We start from the raw sequence: 26,355 nt of genomic DNA on the forward strand, positions 1-26,355 counted from the left end.
TAGCAATGTTGTTGTAATAACATTAAACTATCTGAACTTATTTTGGAATGTTACCCATTTAGATAGCTGAACATGTTTAGATTTTTTGACTCTGTACTCCTGCAAATGAAACAATTACTAAAGTCCACAATGTCATTTTTTAAGGGGAACTGTCACATCCCTGAATTTTTAATATTATGTTTGCTTTTCCGTATATTTAAAAAACCTTGTATTTGTGAGATGTTAAATATAAAATCAGACGTAGAAGTCCTACACCTGTTTTTCCTGCAACTGGGTACCTCTAAGAGTACAGAAAAGAGAAGCAACATCAAAATGTTTCTATTTCCTTCATTTGCTTGGCTTCATCTTATACCTTCCAACATTGGGGGTATGGGTGGCAGGGCCTGGGTTGGGGTTTCGCTGTAATGTGTGGGCCCATAAGACCGGCCTGCAAGATGCTGCTGATGCACACTCTCCAGGGTCCTAAGTAAAATACAGAGGTACATATACAATATGCAAAACTGAGTACAATACAGAGTTACACATTATCTACACAGAGCATGATACAATACAGCGATACCCACATACAATACACATAATTCAGTACAATACAGAGATACCAATACAATTAATGGAATTGAGCACACTACAGATACCACCAAAATATATAAAATGGAGTACAATACAGAGATACTGCCAAAATATATAAAACAGAGTACAATACAGAGATAACCCAAAAATATATAGAGCTGTGTACAATACAGATATATCCTTACAACAGACATAGTTAAGTACAATGCAAAGATACCATATACAGAGCTGGGTAAAATAAGGACATACCTATATCTACTGTCACACACATCAAGCGTTACTGTGATGGATACACAGAATTGCAATATAGAGATACCCACAACATACAATGCTATAGCTCTCTTTGTCTATCTCTAAATCTCTTACACTCCCTGAGGCTCTAGTTCTACCTTTTGTGATCTTCATTAGTGCTCATGCTATAACAACATTAGTATTCTAGTAAATATTGCTGCTGTAAAACATGTCAGCTACTCCAAACTCACTCGGCACACAGTGTGCACAGGCAGTGGCGTACACACAATCCATGGGGCCCAGGTGCGAAACAGATCCACGCCCTCCCCCCACACTCCCCTGACAGACACACACAAAGACACATACATACAGACACACATACATACAGAGGAATATACATACACACAGACACATACATACAGACAGAGACACACACATACATACACACACATACATACACACACTCTGACTCCCTCTCATTCCTCCCTCCCGGGCTCTCTCTGATAGCTGGGAGGAGTGACGGGCAGTCACTCCCTCCAAGCTGTGATGTCAAAATGCCGTAACGCTGACCGTGGCCCCCTGGAAACTCATCTCCATCGGGTGGCCCTAACAGCATGAGCCACCCAATGGGCCCCTTTGAACGCGCGACCCCGGCGGTTTGCCATGTGGCCCGGGACTGCAACACATGGCGGGGGCCCGGTTGCAGGGGTCCACAGGGCAACCGCGGTATGTACCCCACTGTGCACAGGGTTAAAGCAGCAGGATACTGATAGATATAACTTCAGCTGGCAATGTAATCAGTCTGCAGTGATAATACAGATCCAGATAGTAAATGACATGGTTAACAGAAGGAACACTCACTGTAGACTGAAACTATCAGACACAGCTCAGTCCTCTCCTCACAGCCCCACTAGCGACAGCATGAGTGACTTAGGTCTCAGCTAGAAAGTCACTGAGCATTTTAGAGGAGATGGTGGGCACTGGGCAGCTGAGGCTATAATGTGGAGCATGCAGTAGAAATTATTAAAACTATGAGAGATCGGCATCACAGTGTTGTCTGTCAAAAATCTCTGCTATTTTTTTCTTTCTTCCCTTGTCCTTCTATTTGGCAGGGGACAGGAACTGCTGCTGCTTTGCACCGTTCTAATTCCGATACTTCCAATATGGCATCCTGTGTCTTTCTCATGTTGACACTGTAACCCCATCCCTTGGTGGTAAGAGCCAATGATAGCCCCAAAACAGAGAGGCCTAAAGCATGCCTCCATTTATAGGCCACTTGTTCTGCTGCCCAAATGGCAACTTAGTGGGAAACCTAAAAAATTCCTTATAAAAAAAAAGACTAGGCATGTGCAAATCCTGCTGAAACAGTACAGATTTGAAATATGTCCCCTTCTTTTGACATGCCTAGTTGCTCTCAAATAAACTCAAGCCAACAATCATGAGGGTAGGGGCCCTGCATTACTGAAAACTATTACAGAATTAAAGAGACACAGATTTGTATTATTACTATTTTAACACATAGGCTATGGCTGCAGTATGTTAAAATACTTTTTTCCCCCTAATTTTTAACTTACCCCCTTTCCCCAGAAAATAAATCTTACTGCTAATATTCTTTTTGTTCACATAAAACTGCTAGGGCTCTGCCCAGTGACCCTATGGGCAAGCTTCCACCGATATCCCCCCTGTACTGTAATGCTAATGATATAATAATGTGAATGAGGCATCCTTTCCTCCTCTTGGGGAACTGGCGTTATTGTTTTTTCCTGCTGTATGCAGGATAAGCCCATGTTTATTGCTACTCAACTATGATGGACAGTCTCTAGATAGATAGTATTACCCTAAGTGAAATGTATATTTATTGTGAATTGGTTTGATCTCTGCTCACTTGTTCTTTTTGCACATAGACTGTATTAAGAATGACACAATGGACACCAATCATAAAAACAAGTGCAGTATTACTACTGTGTCTGGCATGAGAACTAATGCATGGTGGGACATCAGCGGTGTAATTAACATGGGTGGCAGGGAAGGAGCAATAATAATGGCAGTGACAGTTAATGAGACAGGCTAGTTTGGGATTAGTGGAAAAGAGATCTTCTTGCTTCTTAAAATAGGAATATGAAAGGGATTGCAAAAGAAGCAAAACTGCTATGGAAATGTCAGTTCATGTAAATATTAAATAGATTTGTAGTAATTGTTCTAACTTTGAAAATTTCTACTGAACAAGTGGATTAACACTCACATGGTTTGCATGACCATTTCCAGTTAATCTCTAGATCATGCCCTGCGGACTTGATAAAAGTAATTATAGACAAGTCTGTCACGCACAGCGTTATTTTTCTCCCTCGTTATTCTATCAGATTTTTTAAATAGCTTTTGATATTTTTTTTTCAAAATCAAAATTTTACATTATTTTTTTTAAAGCTAGCTTTGTAAATTCCAGAAGTCCTCAACTCAACACATGACTTCCACTTTATTCTTATATTTACAGAACAATCCAATCATCTGCATGCTTACCTTAGCTATTCCTCAAATACTTGGCAAAGCATTTAGATAACTTGGAACCCGCACAGATAACATTTGTATGAAATAGCCAATGTTATTGCAACCTAGACACAAATAAATATATCCAAGTAATGTCATTGCCTTCACGAGCGGTGAAAGATATCTTCCGTGACAGTAAGGTATCCAGGTAAAGATCTGCTTTATTACCTGTCCATGTCATTGCTTCCCAAAGAGCCTCCTTACCAATCACAGAGCCAGCGCAATCATTAGTTCTGTCTCATGGAGGCAATGAACGTGTCACTTAAAGTAAATCATTCAAGAGTTTTTATAATCTCAAATAAAACACTGTTGTATATTTTTAAAGTTTCCCCAACTTTTAAGATTTTAATCTTTTATTATTTATTGTCCAGACAGCTTTAATGCACATCATGTAAAACAACTCTGTGAATGTCTGCCAATGCACCTATGAGTCTTAGGTATATGGATTTAGATTGCAAATATTTATTCAAATAGCCAGGTTGCTTTTAATGATCAGATCATAATGATACTTATTAAAACATTTTTTTTAGAAAAAGTGATAAATACGTTCTACTATGCTACCTGTTAACTGTATGATAAATGTTCTTTCTAAAAATGTTCTATCAGTATCTAGAAAAAAAAATACTGGTCTAAAGTTTCTGTTTTAGGTTTTACTGCCTGCTGTGCATGATCATGAAAATCAAATTCATATATTTCAATATCAAACTGCAAAATGGGATACGTCAAATGTTTTCGTGTTATAGCCTTTAGAGGTTTTTACATGAACAAAAGTGAAATACATAAATGTAGCCCAAACTCTTGGACTAGTGATTATAAGTATCACTTACCATTACAATTAATATATTTTTAAAAAGTGTTTAAGACTCCAATTGCTAGTTCTGCAGATGTGTTAGATATAATCAATGATAGCTCTGTTTTTTTAACCCCTTAGTGACCAGACCATTTTTCAATTTTCTTACCGTTCGGGACCAGGGCTGTTTTTACATTTCTGCGGTGTTTGTGTTTAGCTGTAATTTTCCTCTTACTCATTTACTGTGCCCACACATATTATATACAGTTTTTCTCGTCAATAAATGGTCTTTTCTAAAGATACCATTATTTCTATCATATCATATAATTTACTATAAAAAAATCTTATAAAATATGATGAGAAAATTAATAATAAACACACTTTTTCTAACATTGACCCCCAAAATCTGTTACGCAGCTACAACCGGCACAAAGCACCCATGCTAAATAGTTTTGAAATTTTGTCCTGAGTTTAGAAATACCCAATGTTAACATGTTCTTGCAAGTTATAGGGCTATAAGTACAAGTAGGACATTGCTGTTTTCAAAATATATATTTTTAAAATGTATCAATAGTGACATTGTAACACTGTTATCTGTCATAAATCTCTGAATCACACCTCACATGTACATATTTTTTTAAAGTAGATAACCCAGGGTATTCAATATGGGGTATGTCTAGTCTTTTTAGTAGCCACTTAGTCACAAAGACCGGCCAAAGTTGGCATTTATATTTGTTTGTGTGTTAAAAATGCAAAAAACAAATATTAAACGCTAACTTTGGCAAGCCTTTGTGGCTTAGTGGCTCCTACAATAGACTAGACATTTGCAATACCTTGGATTGTATTCTTTTGCAAAATGTATGTCATGGTGGGGTTAATTTTCATTTCTGGGCTCTCATATGCTCTCAAAAGCAACATAACCAATCTGGCAAATTTCAATGTGAAGAAACGGAAAATCAATCCTTATCTTTGACCCTGTAACATGGGGGGTACTGTTATACTCAGGAGACTTCGCTGAACACAAATATTAGTGTTTCAAAACAGTAAAACGTATCACAACAATGACATAATCAGTGAAAGTGCTGTTTGTGTGTGAAAAACTTCGCTTTCACTGACAATATAGTCACTGTGATATGTTTTACTGCTTTGAAAAAGTAATAATTGTGTTCAGCAAAGTCCCCCGAGTAAAACAGTACCCCCATGTACATATTTTAGGGTGTCATGGAAAGTTACAGGGTTAAATACAGTGCTAGCAAATTACATTCTCTGGACTTTTGGCCTGGGTTGTCAGGCAGGTCCCTCAAATTGCAATCAATAAAATTACTTAATTATATAAAAATATTACATAAATATGCACCTAGAATTTAAATATATATACATATTTATATATTTGAAGTCTATGTGTATATTTATGAAATTAATATTTAATTCTTAATATATTTTAATATCAAAATACAGTTAGAATAAAATTACATATAAATATAATTATTTTTTTTAATTATTTTAAATTTTTTGTAAAAATGTTTTATTTACTTATTTATATTTTATTATATATATATATATATATATATACATGAGTAATTTAATTATACGTTTATTTTTATATTAATATACGTATATATTAATATAAAAATACACTTAGTGGGGCGGAGCTTGAACTCAAACCTGATCAGACGCCATATTTCCGAGCTCTCCTGGAGAAACCCGTAATCCACCCGATAACGAAAAAAATTCTGCCGATCCGACCCTAAAACCCACAGAACCTGAACCAGCTAGTGGGGCCGAACCGGCAGATGCCTTTCTTACAGCCGCAAAGACAACAAAAGCGGCGCCGCCGAGTTGAGGCCTACCGCCCACTGACACCCACAGACCTCGAGGCACTCCTGTGGAGAAATTTTGCAGGACACCCAGGAGCTGAGTTGCCGACACAAGATCCAGCTATGGGCCGTAGATCGCAAAAAACGGCTGCGGGGTCCGATACCAGAGATATCGGGACCATGCTCCAGCGGCCGGCTCAAAACAAATCCCCTACTTCATCGGAGGAGCCCCAGAATGTGGCCGATGCCGAGCCGTACAGGCAAGAGGCAGAGGCAGCATCCACCACCATAACAACATCCCCAACCGGGGACACCTCAGACGACTCCGCTCCGACCACAAAGGGAGATCTGAAACTCCTTCTAACCAACATCCATAAACTGCTGGAGGCCGATTCAGCCAAGCTCAAATCCGAGCTCAAAGAGGTCAGGGAGAAAGTGGGAGCGGTTGAAGATGGAGTAACTGAGGCACATACCAAAATCACCGTGATGCAGGACACGGTCCTCCAACTACAACAAAACCAAAGAATCTTGATGGGACGGCTAGCGGTCATGGAGGACCGGCACCGCCGGTTAAACATAACACTTAGGGGGATCCCAGCTTCAGTGTCCGCGGAGGAATTACCCCACTACGCCAGACGCCTCCTCGCAACTCTCCTACCCCCAGCGGCGGCCCGCTAACTGACTCCAGACAGTATATACCGCCTCCCCTTGACAACCCACACGAAACCGAACCTGAACCGAGATGTCATCCTGAGGTGCCACACAGTCCAGGAAAAAATACAGGTTATGCTAGCTATAAAAGGAAAAACGCCACTTACCTTCGAGGGCTCCACATTGTTATTTTTCCAGGATCTGTCAAAGGCCACCCTATTGTGGAGAAAATCCTACAGCCCCGTCACCACCCAATTACGTTTGGCAGGCCTGCCATACAGGTGGGGTGTGGATAACTCCATCCAAGTCACGCGGGATGGTACCACACATGTCCTGCAAACCATGCACGAAGCCACGTCGTTCCTTCACAAACTGGGACTACCTACCGCAACAACAACACCGGGACTGCCTACAGGTACCTGGGACCCGACCACAGTGACACCCTTTATCCCGCGTTCAAGAGCACCACCACCACTAGACCCGTAGAGGACCACGCGGAACACAGACATATGGCCTCACTGACGGGAGCCCATGACATATGGACACTATTGGGACTCTTGACAAAGAAGTCCTGAACTGGTTCGAGTCAATCTTTTTTATTTTAATATTTTTATTTTCATTTCAAATGTTATTATATTTTAAAGTTATTTTCCTGCTGCATCTATATGTACGATAACACCCTCACAACCCCTTCCTACGAAGGGACACATACCCTAACCTCCCAGAGGAGGATGACGGCAGTAGCACGCGCACACAAACACTAATGCCCGACAACCAAACAACCACCCCCAATAGGGCATTACCTGGACCCATACAACACACCGCAACAAGACTCCCCTTCCCCCGCAGCCCCACCTGCTTAGGGGCCTCGCACCTTCCCACATTAGTACATACTACACCACGGCCTAACGCCCAGTAAAGCACACTTGCCAAACATGGCCCACGAAGAGGGCTAACAATGACACCAACCCCAACTATACACGTTCGCACAGAATGATGAAGGCTGGAACCGAACCGACCGTAGGGATATACCCCTCATTAACTCACGACCAATACACGTCATAGAACCACCGACCCAACACCATAAACCTGACGACCATCACGGAACACTATGCTCCCGACTCAGGGGCAGACATATGGGAATGACACTGTTGAGAAACAAACATGATCATAAAAAATAAAAATAGTGTTCATGACACACAACGCATAACGGAACTTACCACCAGCAGTTCACTGTCTTCAACTTGTACATGTATGATATGCACTGCCTAACTTGTCCGCAAAATGTTATGTTATGTTATGTATGAAAAATGGCTGGCATCTGCCGTTGTGACGGAGCCGGCCCGAATGTTAAACCTAAACACTGAGAAAATAAATAATGAAAAAAAAAAAATACACTTAGTGTGATATTATATATATATATAAGATATATGCATATTATATATAGATATAATATATGTATGTATATATATATATGATATATATATATATATATATATATATATACATATTTTTGTATTTGCAAATTTTCAGAGGGGGGGGGGGACGACACACTGTCTGGGCTGTCAGGCAGTATGCCCAGACCGTGAGCAACACCGATCGTCGTCGGGGGAACTTCTGCAATCGGGTAAGTAATAAGGGCGGCTTGTTTTACATTATGATGGTTCAGGACCGTCATCAGTCCTCAAGGGGATGTTTCTGATGACATCCTGAACCGTCATCGGTCCTAAAGGGGGTCTTCACTGAGTGCCTCGACCCATCACCTGCCCGATGGCTTCCGATGCTCTGCTACACTGCCGGGTACCACATGGAGCAACCTGGAAGTGATCAACTCATGGCCAGGCAGTCAGGAGAGGTATTGCAGGATGCCTTGACATCGAGGCATCGCTGCAATACCCTTAGAGCAGCTTCCAGCGCTCACATTTGCTGAGGACATACTAGTTTGGACCTAGTACGTCCGAGGTCCTTAAAGGGTTAATATCTTCCAGACTAATGTACACAGGATACAGACACAGGTAATGAGTTAATTGAATAAACAGTGAGCTGTAGCAAATAGACATAGAAGTAACTATGACACAATACAATTCTACAACTCTTGTATTAATGTAAATATTTGCATATTGGGTATTAATACACCACAATTAAGCATACCTCGTTGTTTTATTAATACACCCCTTATCAGACATGAAACAGTAAAACATATGGACTTTTTAAATAAGCATTTTGGTTATTTTTGTTATTTAGTTGCAAATGTTTTATTAGTTTTATAAAAAACGATAACGTCACTTTCTGTTTCACCGACCGATCTAGCCCAATCTTAAAATAAATCCTCCTCAATATTTTAAGATTAGGACAGATCGGTCAGCGAAACCGGAAGTGACGCGCCGCAAGCGATGTCACGTCACTTCCGGTAGACGCGACGACTATCTGTAACATTGGTGGGCGCCGGATATGATGCCTTTTTCTGGCACCCGAGCTTTGAAATCACGACACTACAACAAGGAAGGGTAATTTGCCCTCACACCGCACCATTGGATAACGACCATCATGTAATCGCAATTCTGCATGGCGGCGATCATTTAAAAAGATTTCTGCGGTACAGTATGTTGGCTCGGGGGATACCTTAGGCGAAGCCGAGACCCTACAGGGGGGGAGCCGGGACAGTTTTGGGAGGGACTTGTGAATATCAGGCCTGGGCCTCCTTGGTTTTTAGTGCTAGCACTGGGGTCGGGGGGGAACCCGGTGATGTTGGAGAGGGGATCCTGGGAGCTCCGACGTTAGCATTCCGAAGAGTGGCGATGGGGTCTGGGACTGTCTCCCCATTTTTTGTTTGGCCTGTCACTGACTGTGGGTTGAACTTCAGCGCATCGCAGCGGGGAGCTGGACTTGAGGGACTTTGCTTACAGGTCCTGGAGGGGTTTTGGTTGCGGGTCTGTTACATTATCCACGGGCTCATAGGGCAACTTGCCGCTCGTATGGCCTCTCCACTGTTTTGATATGTGTACACAGGCTGGGGCACGGGTGTAATCTATTACTTCACCGGGGAGGGACACCTAATCACCCCGAGTGGAATGTTAGAAAGGGCCCGACGTAATAAAATAGAGCTATAATTTCTGCAAAAACCCATAAAAATCGAAAAATTTAAAACTAACATAAAAATCAATAGAGAGAGCGGTAAACATTAGCACACAAAAGGTATAAATAGAAAATCAAACACATAACACATGATAATGAGGCAAGGGGGGGGGGGGGATAAAACATAAACATCGTTACATCCCAACAACAAACCTTATATAAAAACTGAAACACTTCCAAAAAAAGGATAAATACTGAAAAAAAATAAAAAAAATATAATAAAAATAAATATCAAAAAGAGGGGATAGAAAATTTTTATTGTTACACGTACGATGTTAATAGGGATCCCAGACAAGCTACAACCCATAATACTATTGAGCATAGCTGGAGTGACCCAAACATGGGGATGGACACTGGGGGCCACATAACGGTACTCAGATTTAGGGGGGTTAGAGGAGATTGAGGCCCCCCCACAAGGGAATAGTGTGACGGAGGTTGGAGGGGACAGGCCGCCAGCCTCACCCTGCTCTGGGGATCGGAAATCCCAAACCATGGGAATGTATATTGAAATGTTATGTTGTCTCGTTGATGCATTCTTACTCACTGTTTTTCTCATTGCTGAACGACCCCGGGGTATGTGGGCATTTTACCCGGCACCCTGGGAGAAGGTATTCACTTTTAATGTTTTGGTGTAGTTTGTAACTGAAAAGTCTAGTTGCCACTTCTGTAGGCACAATTGTGCATAGTGGGAAGGGCTCGCGAACCTGCATCTCTTCCGAACGCTGGACGTGGCTGGGATGCGGGGTCTTGACCCTCACAAATGTCTGGCGGAAAGTAAGACCAGACAATGTTGGTGGAACACGGGAGGTGCACCACTCTTTCTCCTTTTTTTCTTCTTCTATTCATCTTCCTTCTTTACTATGCTTTTCCTTCTTACTTCCTATATTATCCCGAGGGGGTTGCGGTGGGACACGATGGAGGGGGCGCGGAGAGAGCAGAGGTGGGCGCGCACTGCAGCAGACCGAGCGGAATGGACTAATGGCAGTTAGAATCACTTCCCTGAATGTTAAGGGACTTAACTCCCCGACTAAACGGCGTCTATTATTTAGAGAACTCAAAAGGATGAGAACCGACATAGCATTTATCCAAGAGACGCATTTACCCAGGCAGGCTAAATTTAATTTAAAAGACCACACCTATAGCTCGACATATGAAGCTAGGACATTATGCAAAAGCAACGGAGTGGCGATACTTATACGGAATAGCTGCCCTATCCGAGTTATATCCACTGAATCTGACTCGGAGGGATGCTATGTCATAGTCTCAGGCACCATGCTTTCCCATCACATCCATTTAGTTAATGTTTACGCACCAAACTGCCCAGAGGCAGCCTTCTGGGAGTCGCTACAGACCAAACTTCAAACATTACACCATGGGATGATCATTGTGGGGGACGACTTGAATGCAACGCCAAGCCCGGCAGTAGACAGGAGGGCAGTCAGTGGTACTCAAAGGTCCCAGGGGAGGGGGAGCCAAGACAAACTGCTACAGAATTTCATGGCGGGATCAGGGTTGGTGGACGTGAGGCGAGCGCATCACCCGAGTACGAGGGATTACACGTTTTTTTCGGCCCCACGCGGATGCTACTCCAGGATCGACATGTTCCTGGTCAACAATAGGAGCTTACCAAGAATAACTAGCACTGACATTGGGTCCATCACTTGGTTGGATCATGCCGACATCTCACTGACTCTGGGGAGGCTATGCGAGGCGACCCCTTGGACGTGGCGTCTTAACGCCTCCCTACTGAAAGACCAGGATATAGGGACCCAGACTAGGACAGAGCTTGACATTTTTTTCGAGACAAACACCACCCCAGACGTGACATTAGCGACAGTGTGGGCAGCGCATAAAACAGTAATAAGAGGTACGCTCATAAAAGTTGCAACAGCCAAAAAGAAATTGAAATTCCAGAAACTGGAGGGCCTCCTAACCGACCTTAAGAGGGCAGAACAACACCAGGGCAAACCGGACGACCTAACTGCAGGTCGACTGCGGGAGGTAAGGTTGGCAATGTGCGAGCACAGGTGAAAATTTCAGGAGCTCCGCTAAACCCATTTAGACTATACAATGGCACCAGACAGGGTTGTCCATTGTCCCCGCTCCTATTTGTGCTCTCCTTGGAGCCGCTACTCCAAGCTCTTAGGAGACACCCGGACATACAGGGGGTTCGTGTGGGAGGCAAGGAATTCCTAGTGTCGGCGTATGCGGATGTTGTGCTCTTGGCGCTCACTGACCCTGATGGTAAGATTCTGGCAACAAATTAGAGATATGATAGCCCAGATTTTGACCAGCCCCCCCTCCCCTAGACCCGTGGCTATACCTGCTCAGTAGAACGATAGATGGGTGGACTAGACACAAACAAAAACTCATCCAGCCAGGAGAGCAGTGGCAGCGGAGTGGCTTAAACAGACCACACCACCTATAGCGGGAGTCATTAACAGAATACGGGAGGTATACGTGATGGATGACCTGACGTCAAGAGTTAGGGGAACCCAAAAGCAATTCCAGAAAATATGGGCGCCATGGGTTAAGACACGCAGCAGAATTGAGGCCCACAAGACAACTGAACAAAGGGATACGGGACCTCGGTGCTTCCCCCACCCCACCCCTACCCTGCATCCTTTCTCTATAGATTCCTTTTCTTTCTCTTTCCTACTTCTTTTTTCTCTTATGTGTAGCATATGTCTCCCAGAGGATGTTGGGAGAGGTATACCTGGAAACTGTTTAAACAACAGGTGTGTACTAGGAAACGCAACCCAAGACCTTTAGAGGGCCCTGCCTACTGCCGGCAGTATGTAGAGAGCGCAAAGATGCCCGTAACACAAGACCCTCCGGGTCTTGTTTTTTACAGAAAAGATCAGGGGGCAGGAAACGCGTAGCAAGTCATCTTACACTGTGGCACAAAGAAACCCATTACGCGACATGCTATTAGATCAGGGGGCCCCTGGCAGATAGAGGGCGCACACCAATGCAGCTTTATGTACATATACAACTAAGCTCCATATGTTACCACATATTTCATGTTTTCCTTTTCTATCTTCCACAAACCACAAAACTCAAGTTGACAAAATGTAACTTATACTCTCAGAAAGTTTTAAGGTAACCAATACAACAGTTTCGGGAGCAATGATGGGATGTTTTCGACCACCATCAAAGCGCATGGTTATGCGATAGATATGTTAATACAATCTGTATGCAATGTGTATGTCGCTCTTTGTTTGTACTACGGAGTGTATTCGATTTATACATGTTATTCCTGTCAAAATAAATAAAGAATAAATAAAAAAAATAAAAAAAGATTTCTGGAACCTAGAAGTTTTTTTTCAGCCAACTGAGGAAGCTTATACTGGTGAAACACGTTTTGGCACATAGAAACTGGACTTAAGAGACTGATAAGTGCTTGTCATTTGATTTAACTGCTTTTTAAATTGTTTTTTATATGTTAAATAAATACCAATTTTTTAGCACTCTATCTGCCTATTAGTCCAGATTCCAGGTTCCAGATAGGGGAGTGTCACCCCTTAAAATTGACACTCCCCTATGGTTCCTACCTTAGAGCCAAGGCATCAAAAGGCTCTTAAGAAAGAGAGTCCATTTATACTCTGTTCCAAATTATTATGCAAATTATATTTTTCTCATTTACCTAAATAATTGATGTAAATAACAGTCAGCATAATAATAACAAAGTATTTAACCAGGAAAGGTACATTCAGATTACTCTGGTTTCCAAGTACGTCAACTATTAAGAGTACAATTCAAATTTTATTGAACAAATCTCCTAATGACCACACACCTTCTTTAAAAGAGCAGGAACAATGCCAACAGTGTTATAAAAATATAAGTATAAGTTATATATAAAATATAAGTTATAACACTGTTGGCATTGTTCCTGCTCTTTTAAAGAAGGTGTGTGGTCCTTAACCACATATACCCTTGATCAGAGCCGATGTGGATGGCTCTGGGTCTGTAAGTACCAACCTGTTCTTTTTTATACGTATTTGGAACCATACGGTACTGCACCATATATATGTTTCAACATTTCAGAACCCCACCGGCGATCAAATTGAGCTATATACTATTAGCTCTCCAAAGTGTGAGTGGGAATTTTTCACTCTTAATTGAAATTTATTTTTATTTGTCACAGTTTACACTATGTTTGGTATATTCTGTTTATTTTTAAGGTATTGATTACCAACTTAGGACACCTTTGTGTATACCTAAAATGTACTGTTTATATATATTTACACTTTAAAGTCTATTCACAACTGTTATAATTACAATTAAAATTCACAACTGTTATAATTAAAAATTCTATAGCGCTTCACCAGCACACTACCACTAGACCTACTCTTAAAGATAAGATCTTGGTGTTACAGCTGCTCATTCGTTTTCTGCACTTTGCAAATTAGCGCTAGTACTACCCTGTTTTGTTTGCAAATCTCCTAATGATAACAGTATTTTTTTTAAACATAAAAAACTTACAATGCACTGTTCCAAATTATTACGCACAGTAAGTTTCAAAACACTTTATAGATTGTAAAGAACTGAAAATTGTCATTTGTTGTGTTTGCAGCATATTTACTGAAATCAAAAGCTATTTTAATCAAACTTATAACAACATTTTAACTTTTTAAACATTTTAACGGTCACGTTGCATTTTAACATAGGACCCCTTATTTGATAGCAGCTTCACAAGTCTTGCATCCATTGAACTTGTGAGTTTTCGGACAGTTTCTGTATGAATTTGTTTGCAAGATGTCAGAATAGCCTCCCAGAGCTGCTGTTTGGATGTAAACTGCCTCCCACCCTCATAGATCTTTTGCTTGAGGATGCTCCAAAGGTTTTCAATAGGATTGAGGTAAGGGGAGGATGGAGGCCACACCATGACTTTCTGTCCTTTTATCCCCATAGCAGCCATTGATGCAGAGGTATTCTTTGCAGCATGAGATGGTGCATTGTCATGCATGAAGATGATTTTATCACGGAAAGCATAGTTCTTCCTTCTGTACCAGGGAAGAAAGTGGTCAGTCAGAAACTCAACATACTTTGCAGAGGTCACCTTTACACCTTTGGGACCCTAAAGGGGCCGACCAGCTCTCTTCCCATGATTCCGGCCCAAAACATGACTTCACCACCGTTTTGCTGACGTCGCAGTCTTGTTGGAACAGGGTGGCCATCCACCAACGATCCACTACTCCATCCATCTGGGCCATCCAGGGTTGCACGGCACTCATCAGTGAACAAGACTGTTTGAAAATGAGTCTTCATGTATTTTTCTGCCCAATGCAGCCACTTCTGCTTGTGAGCATTGGTTAGTGGTGGCCGAAAAAGAAGGTTTATGCACAGTTGCAAGACTCTGGAGGACTCTACACCTTGATGTCTGTGGGACTCCAGAGGTACCAGCAGCTTCAAATATCTGTTTGCTGCTATGTAATAGTATTTTAGCAGCTGCTCTCTTGATCCGATGCATGGATCTGGCAGAAATCTTCCTCAATGTTCCTTTATCTGCACAAACCAGTCTGTGCTCTGAATCTGCCACAAATCTCTTAAGTTTTCATGAAATATCTAATGTTTTCATACCTCGTCCAAGGCATTGAACTATTTCACTCTTTTCGGCAGCAGAGAGATCCTTTTTCTTCCCCATATGGCATTAAAATGGTGCTCTGCCTAATAATGTGGAACACCCTCCTTTAGTAGTTTTTCCTTAAATTGGGCTCACCTGGCAATCTAATTATCACAGGTGTCAGAGATTGTTTTCAGTGATCAAAAGAGCCATCCATGAGTTAAACTGAAAAACAAAATATTTAATCTTTGTGACACTTAAATAGAATTTGCATAATAATTTGGAACAGGGTGTATTATATACCTTTGATATCAATTGTGTTTAAATATACTACTCTATAAGCTCTTTCTGTTTTGTCTGCTTTATCCTGAGAGAGGATTCCATGAGAAGAAGGTGGGGTGCCAGTGCCACCTATTTGAGCACCACTGCGCTTCTATAGAGCCTTAATTCTCTGAAGATTGTGAGTTTTCTCTCCTATTTACTTTTGTACTCCATCTATATATCAGTACAATCTGCACTAGTATTTTTTTCTGTGTTCTTATTCCCCTTTTTATGTATTCAAGTACATCAGATTCTCTACACTTAATTTAATAAGGGGTAAGCAATTATTGCATATTAATATTATCAAGTGCTCCACCCATTTATTGTTAAGATTTTATCTTGATATTTGTTGGTTTTGATTTTGTGTTCAGGTGAGGGGGAAATGTATTTCCTCACAGGTGTTAAGAGCTGATATTATTTTCTAGACACTCTTTAAGCGCTTTCTCACACACTTATTCCTTGTGAGTTTTTTTTCTCTGTTATCAAATAATTTGTCTACTAACAACAGGGTGCGCCAGGGCACTCCTGGCACCATAACCACTACAGTGTGCTTGGAATGTCCCTTTAGAAATGCGTTATTACACCTAATGTACTATCAAAATTGGCATTTAAATTAAGTCAGTTCATATTCACTTGATATAAAAACCCAATACAATATTTAGAAATAATTAGATATTTAAGTCACTATATGTGCATCTTAACCATGGTAATGACATGCCTGATAATGATCTCTTTATAAATACAAACATGATTCCTAAAACATGTTCTTTTAAAATCAAAATATCATACTAAAGAACGTACAAAATTAAAAACAAATTTACCAATCTAAATAAAAAATGGCTAGTATTATTATCACATGTCTCATGTTGATATACACCAAATAAAGATATTCTACATAATGTGAAAACGATCAAAATTTGTGCCTTTGAACAGCATTAGCATATATAGTATTTGTTGCAGGTATTTTTTCCACTTAAAGTTATGACCATTTTTATTTCATCTCTGAAAGCTAAATATCTGCATTGTAAATATTTATATATCCAGAATTCATCTTTTCTATGAAACTTGGAATGAAAATGATATAAAATGTACATCTGAGATCTGATATTACATTTGTGTATATAGGAATGCACGTTTTTATCACTCAGGATTAAAGGTTATAAAGATGCTGTATGAGGTACATATTTATAATATTTTCCTAAAGTATAGCGTAATTTGTTCGGGGATTATTAGCAATTTCCATTACAGATGGTAAAATGTATCTAATATGATGCAGTGCAAGACGTTCTTTTCTAAATAATCCAAAATAATACACAGAGATAATTCTATAACTAAAAATGTATCTATCTATCTATCTATCTATCTATCTAGTCTGGGGTGTTGCTCCTGGGGGGCAATTTCTCATTCCTGTGAACAGGCCTTCCATCAGAATTCCTGGGACCCCTTACAAACCGACAGGCTGGGCCCCACACGCAGGTCTCCAAAAAGCACATGCTCCCATGGGCGTAGGAACCGGGGGGGATGGGGGGGACGCTTCCCCCCCAGCAAATCATGTGGACAGGTTATGGTGAAATCCCCTCCAGCTCCGCCGGCCCCCCTCATGCTGCAGCCGCCCGAGCGCTCTGCAGAGAGCCTCAGGCGGCTGCAGCTTTGCCCGGGCTGGTGCGTCCATGAGGGCACACCGCCCGGGCGCAGCATGAGGAGATGGGCTGACAGGAGGGAAGCGCTCAGCGCTCCCTCCTGTCACTCCCTCACTGTAGTGTGACCCGGCCGAGCCCTGTATGGTCCGCGGGTACATGGAGCATCTGTCTCCTGTACCTGGCCGGACTACCAGGAAGTGCACACTGAGTGTGCACTTCCTGTTAGTCCGGCCGGATACAGGAAACAAAATCTCCCTGTACCCGCGGATCATAGAGGGCTCGGCCACGCTACAATAGAGGTAGGGGAGGGGGGAGGAAGAATGACAAGGGAGGGAGGGGGAGAAAAAAGAGAGTGACAAGGGAGGGAGGGGGAGAAAAAAGAGAGTGACAAGGGAGGGAGGGAGGGGGAGAAAGAGAGTGACAAGGGAGGGAGAGAGATTTACATCCATCACACACACACACACACACAATATCACACAATCATGCAACCCTTACACACACAGAAACACACAATGCATTCCTTACACACACTCAATGCACCCCGTACACACACACGCACACAGAATCACACAATCATGCAACCCTCACACACACAGAAACACACAATGCATTCCTTACACACACTCAGTGCACCCCGTACACACACTCAATGCACCCCTTACAGACACTGCATCCTGTACATACACAGAAACACACCTTGCAGCCCTTACACATACAAACACAGATTCACACAATGCATTCCTTACACACATATCAGGACATGCCCTACACACTCCACCCCCTGTGAACAAACTCATTGGTGGAACATGAAGGTGGACCCTGGGACCCAGACCTTGAGCTGTGTAAAGGGCCCCCAATAAATGGAGCTGCTTCCCGTTCTCCCAGAACATTGATTTTTGTGACCACAGTTACAAACAGCCTCCAGAGAGCCTGTTCTACACCAGACCAGTGGAGCCAGACTGCAGCTAGAGCCCATCATCATCCTCATCTGGTTGTAAGTAGGCAATCTAGCATATTATTCGTGGCACTAATCTCTAATTTACCTCACATTAAAGAAACACTATAGTCCCCAGAACCACTGCAGCTTAATGTAGTGTTTCTGGTGTCTATAGCCTGTCCCTGCAGGCCTTTTAATGTAAACAAGGCGGCACTCCAGCACTGGCGTTAGTTAACATGTCAGAAAAATAATTGGAAAGGGTTAGGGGGGCTACTAATAAGGATAGGGGAGAGGGGTAGGTAGAAAAATAATTGGAAGGGTTTAGGGGGGCTACTAATATGGATGGGAGGAGGGGGAGGTAGACAAATTATTGGAAGGGGTTGGGGGAGTACTACTATGAATGGAAGGTGTAGGGTGGGTTCTAATATGCATGGAAGGGGTTAGGGGGTACTAATATGCATGGAAGAGGTTAGGGGGGTACTAATATGCATGGAAGGGGTAGGGGGGTTAATATGCGTGGAAGGGGTAGGTGGGGTTATTTTGTACATGGAAGGGGTAGGGGTGGTCCTAATATTCATGGAAGGGGTAGGGGTGGTTCTAATCAGGAGGATCCCGGCGCTGTATCCGGGTAAGTAAAACCCCTTCCCTGTAGTGACCCTTTAATGTTATTATTTAATCATTTATATAGCGACTGCAAATTCCGTAGCGCTGTACAATGGGATAAACAACTCCTAGTTTACGGAATAAGAATATACCTGGCGAGTAAAAATGCTATCCCCCCCAGATTATTTTGGGTTCCTACGCCCATGCATGCTCCCAGATAGGGAAGCACACTCACAGGCACAAACACACACTCACACACAGAAAATATTCCAGACACTCTAAGGGAATACACAAACAGGGTTTGTGTGGGTTTGTCAGAGAGCCAACACAGGTTAGCATGGCAATGCTTCAACGCTGCACTCTGCAGTGGATCACAAGTACAGCACAGGCCCCTGGCCGGCAGGGCTGTCAACACATGGGCATGCCGGGCAGTTGCCCATGTTGAACTTACAGGCAGTCCCCCTTCTGGTGAAAAAAGTTTTAAAAAAGTTTTACAATGTTTTAAAATAAAAATATAAATGTTAATAAAAATAATAATAAAAAAATTAAAAAAATAATAATATATATATATATATACATGTATTATAGCTATATATAATATGTATAATAATATCTTATATATAATGTCATACTAAGTGTATTTTTATCAATGTATACATATATTAATATAAAATACACTTACAGTAAAATTACACATCTATCTATCAATATATATATATATATATATATATAATATATAATAACTATATATTGTGTATATATATATATATATATATATATATATATATATATATAATTATAAAAAATAAATGTAAAAAATGTAAAACTAATTTTAAAAAATCGAAAATTATATATATATATGTAATTTTATTCTAACTGTATTTTGATATAAATATATATTTATATCAAAATACAGTTAGAATGAAATTATTTACAAAAAATATGAAATATACATAATTACATAAAAAAAATCATAAATATAAATGTAGACTTCAAATATAAAAATATGTATATATTTAAATTCTTCTATGTGCATATTTATGTAATATTTTTACATAATTAAGTAATTTTATTGATTGCAATTTGGGGGACATGCCTGTCAACCCAGGCTGAAAGTCCAGAGAATTTAATTTGCTAGCATTATATTTAACCATGTAACTTTCCAAGAAACCCTAAAACCTGTACATGGGGAGTACTGTTTTACTCGGTAGACTTGGCTAAACACAAATATTAGTGTTTCAAAACAGTAAAACATATCACATGATGATATTGTCAGTGAAAGTGAAGTTTTTGCATTTTTCACACACACACACATCACTTTCACTTATGATATTATTGTTGTGATACGTTTTACTGTTTTGAAACACCGATACTTGTGTTCAGCGAAGTCTCACAAGTATAACAGTACCCCTTGTACATGTTTTATAGTATTTTTGAAAGTTACAGGGTCAAATATAAGGCTTTTTTTCACATTGAAATATGCCAGATTGGTTATGTTGCATTTGAGAGCGGATGGTAGCCTAGGAATGAGAATTACCCCCATGATGGCATGCCATTTGCAAAAGAAGATAACCTAAGGTATTGCAAATGGGTTATGTTCAGTCTTTTTTAGTAGCCACTTAGTCACAAACACTGGTCAAAGTTAGCATTCATAATTGTTTTTTGCATTTTTAACACACAAACATATTTTAGTGCTAACTTTGGCCAATGTTTGTGACTAAGTGGCTACTAAGAAAGACTGGACATACCGACATACCCCATATTGAATACCCTGAGTTGTCTACTTTTCAAAAAGATATGGTTTGATAGGGGTAAATTACATTGGCCGACTTCAAAAATTTCCCAAATAGGACATGGGTGCATGATGACCAGCTGTGAAAATTCCAAGTTTGAAAACTGGAAGGCGCACCCTCCAAATAAGGTATTTTAGCCCCCAGACAACCCGACACACCTATACATGGGTGGTATCACTGAACTCAGGAGATGTTTCTGAACACATTGGGGTGTTCTTTGGCAGTAACCCTTAAAGTTCTCTTATTTTTTTTTTTTTTTAATTGGGCAGAGGTTGGCGGTAAAATGGTTGCATGAAAAGAGTCAAAATAAGGGGTTAAACACACTTTATCCTTTAAACACACACACACTGTGTTCACTATAGACACACACTGCATCCACTACACTCACTAAATCCACTATAGCACGCTGCACCTACTATAGAAACCCATTGCATCTATATCAGTGCCCTGTGAAAATGGTCTTTATTATGTAACCTTTTGATCTTTTGTTAAAAAGAATAATACACAAAAATACTCTGCTCTTATGAATATCAAACAATTGCAAATACAACACAGGTTTATAATAAAAAATCTTTGTTAAATATATATGACACAACTATTGGAAACCTTTGAGTCATTACTTTGTGCTACTTTGCTAAGATAACAGCTCTGAGTCTTGTCCTATAATGCCTGATGAGGTTGAAAATACATGGCAAGGAATCTGAGAACTTACAGAATCCCTCCAGATCCTTCAAATTTGGACTCTTCTATTCAGTTCACCTAACAGGTTTTCTATGGGGTTTATGTCAGAGACATGGGATATCCATGGCAGGACCTTGATTTTGTGGTCAAATGAGAGAGGCAATCATGTGTTCACTTAATAACTGTTCATAGAAACATAGAATGTGACGGCAGATAAGAACCATTTGACCCATCTAGTCTTCCCAATTTTCTAAATACTCTCATTAGTTCCTGGTGTTATCTGTAAAGATGACTGCAAGAGCACAGCGCAGACTGCTCAATGAGGTGAAGAAGAATCCTAGAGTGTCAGCTAAAGACTTACAAAAGTCACTGGCAAATGCTAACATCCCTGTTAGCGAATCTACAATACGTAAAACACTAAACAAGAATGGATTTCATGGGAGGATACCACAGAGGAAGCCACTGCTGTCCAAACAAAACATTGCTGCACGTTTACAGTTTGCACAAGAGCACCTGGATGTTCCACAGCAGTACTGGCTAAATATTCTGTGGACAGATTAAACCAATTTAGAGTTGTTTGAAAGAAACACACAACACTATGTGTGGCGAAAAAGAGGCACAGCACCAGTGGCGTACACATGACCCATGGGGCCCCGGTGCAAATATGTATCTGTGGCCCCCCCCCCCCCAGTCGCTTTTTTATTAATCCCCCCAGCCTCCTTACCTTTTGGAGTGCTGAGGGGATTCCCTGGGGTCCAGTGGTGCTGCTGGGCTCCTGGGCGGCCGGTCAGGCTGGCGCGCGAGGGAGCACTCTCCCCTGAGTGCTTCCTCTTCAGCTCCCTCGCGCGCCACGTAGGGATGCCGGTGCCGGAAGATGACGTCATCTTCCGGCTCCGGTATCAGTGCGGTGCGCGAGGGAGCTGAAGAGGAAGCACTCAGGGGGAGTGCTCCCTCGCGCTCCAGCCTGACCGGCCGTGGGGTGACAGAAGGGCCAGCCTCGGGGGGCCCTGAGGTGGCCGGCTCCTGGGGCCTCCAGGAGAAGAGGCTGGCCCTGTGGGTACATACAGGGTCGCAGGGGCGGCCGGGCCCCCTGGTGGGCCGGGCCCGGTCGCAGCCGCGACCCCTGCGACCCTGGTATGTACGCCACTGCACAGCACACAAGCATCAAAACCTCATCCCAACTGTGAAGTATGGTGCTGGGGGCATCATGGTTTGGGGCTGCTTTTCTGTCTCAGGCCCTGGACGGATTGCTATCATCGAAGGAAAAATGAATTCCCAAGTTTATTAAGACATTTTGCAGGAGAACTTAAGGCCGTCTGTCTACCAGCTGAAGCTCAACAGAAGATGGGTGTTGCAACAGGATAATGACCCAAAGCATAGAAGTAAATCAACAACAGAATGGCTTAAACAGAAGAAAATATGCCTTCTGAAGTGGCCCAGTCAGAGTCCTGACCTCAACCCGATTGAGATGCTGTGGCATGACCTCAAGAAAGCGATTCACACCAGACATCCCAAGAATATTGCTGAACTGAAACAGTTCTGTAAAGAGGAATGGTCAAGAATTGCTCCTGACCGTTGTGCACGTCTGATCTGCAACTACAGGAAACGTTTGGTTGAAGTTGCTGCCAAAGGAGGTTCAACCAGTTATTAAATCCAAGGGTTCACATACTTTTTCCACCTGCACTGTGAATGTTTACATGGTGTGTTCAATAAAAACACGGCAACATTTCATTCTTTGTGTGTTATTAGTTTAAGCAGACTGTGATTGTCTATTGTTGTGACTTAGATAATGATCAGATCACATTTTATGACCAATTTGTTCAGAAATCCATATCATTCCAAAGGGTTCACATACTTTTTCTTGCAACTGTATAGCAGAGAATAGGCTTTATTCGCTTAGCTGGTTAGACTGATGCGCCCATTACTTAGGCATTGAATTGCTAGCCATCCAGCTAACCTGGTGGTTTGTGAGATAGGGAAGCTGATGTAGCATAAGGAGCATAACTATTCTACATTCCCCTCTCTGGTGCCAAGGTATCAGCAGTAGCTGCGATAGAGACTATAATGAGAGGCAAAACATTTCAGCAATTGAATATTCAGACATAAAAAATTAAAACATAAAATGAGGGGAGAGATTTAAAGAGGGCTGTGTGTCCGCAAAACAGTCTCTTTCAGCCCATGACGGTTTGTGGCATGCCGTCATCAGGGGCGGGAAGGCAAAAGGTATCGGAGCGGCAATCGTGGGGCAAGGACCCTCTCCAGCACCAGGACTTTGTAGAGGGTGGCATCTTCGGTCCACTGACTTGAGAGCTCGGTGAGTTTGAGGCATTCCCATGTTGGGTGCAGCGGAAGCTGCCGGTATTCTGTCGCCACCTGCGGCGGGCATTCTTCCTGCAGGGTGCTTCAGAGGCTTTCTCCTTACGACACTCAGCCTGGGCGGGCCGTGAGCTTGTGTGGCTTGTTTGGGGGTAGTCGCTTTGCCTGGAGTAGGACGCCTCTTCCCCCCCTTCCCAGCTCCAGTCTTGCGTTCTGGCTGCCCTTTTGGTAAAATCTTTCTCTGCTCCCCGTGGTCCCCGGTCAGCTTACCCTGATATGGTTTGGTTTGCAGGTTTGCCTTAGGTGCTTGCAGCCGTTTCCAGAGCTTGTGCCAGAATTGGGCAAAGGTAGCATCCAGATGCTGCTTTATGTCGCAGTAGCTCTCCAGCACAGGCAGGTAGTTTGGAGTCATTTTGGGCGTGCCATGTGCTAGGCTGTCTTGGTGTTGTGGTTCGTCGGACTGTAGGTTCTGCTCGTGTCTGCTTCTCCAGTTGCTTATTGTGGAACGAGATGACCCCCATCGGTCCGGAGGGGGGGGGGGGGGGGGGTAAGAGGTGAGAGCCCCGAGGGATCCCCGTTCAGGACCGTTAGAGTGTGGAGCGGCCGTCTCCCCATCGCTCGATCTCCGTTAGGCCTCAGGTTACAATCGGAACTTCTTCATTTTTGCTCTGATAATGGCAATGTGCATTTTTCAATATTTTTGGTAGTTACTTATAAACACTTCCCATTTTTTCCATTGTATGAAAACTTATACCGCACATCACAGCTATATCCCTTGATGTTACCCATTGTGATGAATGACTAAGGGAATTTGGCCTATATTTTATCTTATATTTATACCCCTGTGAAACAGGAAGTCATAGTTGAACAAATTCTTGTTCCTAGTTGCCAAGGTACGCCTTGAATAGAAAGAATCTAAAATATTTATAGGGATATACTTCACATAACATTTTCTGATATAAATTCATAGGGGTGCCAATAATTGTGCCACACATATATTTAACAAATATATATGTTGTTGTTCTTTGGAGGGGGGGCGGGGGGGACATAAACCTGTGTTGTGTTTGCAGTTGTTTAATATTCATGAGTGCAGAGTATTTTTGTGTATTTTTTGAACAAAAGACCAAAAGGTCAACAAAGACATTTTTTTTACTTATATTTACCAATTGTTCCAAGGTGAGTGGAGGGCACAGTATAAACACACTGCAACGCTTACACAAACACACACATAGCATTCCCTATACAAACATACTCATGTACACATACAGCTTCTCCTATACAAAAACACACTGCATCCAATATACACACACTGCGTCCACTGTACACATATACTACATTCCCTACACACTTGTTTCTCAGTGAGCACTTCCTATCAGTCCGGCCGGGTACAGTAAACTGAAGCTCCTATACCGCGGTCTGTGACGCCCGGCCACGCTACAAAGAAGTAGGAGGCACAAAAGGGAAGGGAAGGGAGACAGCATTAAGGGAAAGGAGGGGAGACAGCACTAAGAGACACTGGGTTGGGGACTCGAGGAGACAGCACTAAGGGACACTGGGGGGGGAACTCAGGGAGAAACTACTAAGGGACACTAGGGGGGACACAGCACTAAGGGACACTGGGGGGACTCGGGGAGACAGCACTAAGGGACACTGGGGGAGAAGACAGCACTAAGGGACACTGGGGGGCGCGGAGACACCACTAAGGGAAAGATGGGGGGGGGAGAGACCACTAAGGGAAAGATGGGGGGAAGAGGGGTGAGGAGAGACCACTAAGGGAAAGATGGGGGGTGAGGAGAGCCCACTAAGGGAAAGATGGGGGGGGGGCGTGAGGAGAGACCACTATGGGAAAGATGGGGGTAGAGACCACTAAGGGAAAAATGGTATGGTGAGCAGAGATCACTAAGGTAAAGAAGGTGGGGGGACGGGACGAGAGACCACTAAGGGAAAGATGGGGGGGAGAGACCACTAAGGAAAAGATGGGAGGGAGACCAATAAGGGAAAGATGGGGAGGGAGAACAGGGGCAGGGTGCAGGGGAGAGACCTAAGGGTCAGGGGAAGCATTAAGGGATAGGAGGGGGGCGGGGCCTGACCGCCGACGGGATCAGATGTGTTGTGTCTGAGCTCCCGCTTCAGGGCCCGACGGGCGGCACAAATTGGAGGCCACCCGGGACAAAGAACCCACACCGGGACCACACAGACCCCCAGTAACAGGGGCGAGCATGAATACCGCCTACACCTTGTCCGGCGCCGACAGTAACCCACCCGGGGTCCGGAGCTGGATGGTGCTTGAGCCGGGATGAGACGGCCGCTCTCCCGGGTCTCCGGCCGGAGGTTTGCTTCCTCCCCCCCTCTGGACCGGGGGGGTCATCCTGGTCTATAAGGGCATCAAGCAGAGTGGCAGCCTGGGCCTCAACACCCGCCCTGGCAAGGAATCTCCAGCGGGCGATAATGCGCAAAATGGCCGCCGTGCGCCAGCCATGTGCGCGAACAGACGAAATGAACAAGCTGACTGAAGGGGAAATCGCCAAGCACCATCAGACCACCATGTCAGCCTACCCCAGGCTTATACTGGCAGGCTATGCTGGCAAGATCAAGGTACAGGCTGTGGGCAAACAATAAGGGGAAAAGAGACATACACAAAACGGGACTCTACTGAACTGCCCTCATACAGCAGACCCTCAGGGGTCACCAGACCATACAACTGGCAACCCCAACAAAACAGGCCATAGGGACTGAACAGCAAGCCACCCACCCTGCATC

The sequence above is a fragment of the Pelobates fuscus genome, chromosome 6, assembly GCF_036172605.1.
Source record: "Pelobates fuscus isolate aPelFus1 chromosome 6, aPelFus1.pri, whole genome shotgun sequence".
Lineage (NCBI taxonomy): Eukaryota > Metazoa > Chordata > Amphibia > Anura > Pelobatidae > Pelobates > Pelobates fuscus.